The sequence below is a fragment of the Pteropus vampyrus genome, unplaced genomic scaffold (assembly GCF_000151845.1).
Source record: "Pteropus vampyrus isolate Shadow unplaced genomic scaffold, Pvam_2.0 Scaffold428, whole genome shotgun sequence".
Taxonomy (NCBI): Eukaryota; Metazoa; Chordata; class Mammalia; order Chiroptera; family Pteropodidae; genus Pteropus; species Pteropus vampyrus.
In genome coordinates this window covers 935,108-936,755 of record NW_011889209.1, presented here as the reverse complement: position 1 = coordinate 936,755, position 1,648 = coordinate 935,108, and positions in this window count along the sequence as shown.

Below are 1,648 nucleotides of genomic sequence, written 5' to 3'. Positions count from 1 at the left end.
TGATGTTGGAGTGGATGGTTTGGGTTGGAATGCTGACCAGCTGACTTTCTGATTTGCCTTGTTCTAAACTTCCATCCTCCGTTTTGTTTGGATGAGTCTGCTGTCCTAGGCAGAAAGGTGTGCTTGTCGTCCCCTTTACACTTCACAATTGTGCCCTGCTGGTATACATATCATGCCTCTCCTTGCACCCACTGGAGTGCCTTGCCAACAAGCCCAGCCTCATCTCCGCTTATCCCAGGAAGCCTCCTCTGATTACTTTGGCTCACCATGGCCTCTGTGTCTTTTGGTAACTGAGAACTCACTCTTTGAATCACCTACTTGGAGCTTTATATGTGGCTCTCAGACTTTATATGTTCACGTGAGTGGGGCTTGTTTTCCCAAGTAGTTTGTCCATATACTCTTGAGTGCGTGAATCCAATTTAAATTTCTTCTTGACCTTGCATGGTGGAGCATGATTATAAGTACTCTGAGAATTCTTTTTAATTGGTGCTAATTTATTCCTGAGGCCTTTTACTTTCTGACTGGTTGGCATGGAGACTATGGGACTGAGGACATACTTGTCCACATAGGGCACTGACCACAAGCTTGATATTGACCCTTTCTTTTTCTCTCACTAGTGCTTCTAAAAGCCATACATTTATGGCAGGATCAGAATGAGCAGAGTCTAGCATGTTCTCCTGCTCCTCACGCTCCTGAATTAAAGAGTAAGAAGTCCTGACTAGTCTACGTAGTAGAGGTAAAAATGGACAGTTAATGCAGGCAGAAATGTCAGTACTCCTTGGCTGTATAGGGGCAAGGCACTGCAGAGGCACATGCATCTTCAGGTTTGGACTTGGCTTCTGGACTTTCAAAGGCAACAGCAGCTTAATCTGGAGCATCCTTACCTTTGAGATAAGGAGCAGGGAGGTGCTGCTGTGCACTGCAGTCTCAGTCCATACAGGCAGTCTGCTTTCCATGCCATGAACTATTTAACTTGATTCTACTCAGAGAAAAGAAAAAACTTTGGTGTTACTAAAAGGCTTCAATTAATTGCTTTCATTTTAACTGTATATTACATCTCCAGGAGGAAATAAGAGAAAGGGAATGTGGGTTTTGAAGTCAAGAGGAGAGATACTCTCATAAAAAGTGACAAATGCCCTTCTCATCAAGTTAGGTCTTCTCTGTTACATGAGTGCAGGGGGTGGGAGCCACCACCAGTCTCATGCTTTAGGTCCTGGTGACCTGGCACAGGGGACATAAGGATCCAGCTCTTAGCTGATGAGTGGCATGTGGCTGACAGTCTGTGATGTGCTGACCCAGTTCTATAACAAGATGACAGCAATGTTGGGCTGCTTTATGATACTGCTATTGGAAAAACTCTTCTGAATCATCACACACTTGCCCCGTGGGCTTTTTGAATAAGGCCTGCTACTACATGTAGCTGTCAAGGCACCATATACATGAGATGATGTGTAATCTCAATATTTTGTACTTGTGTGGATGAGTGCCTGCCTCACCATGTTGTTATATTTGGGTTTGTATCAACCTCCACTAAATGTCCTATTCCTTGAGGGCAGAGACTGTCCTTTACCTCTGTGTTTCCTGCCTCAAGCACAGTGTCCAGGGTCTCTCCCACCAGGTGGGCTAGTACATAGACTCTGATGTGGAT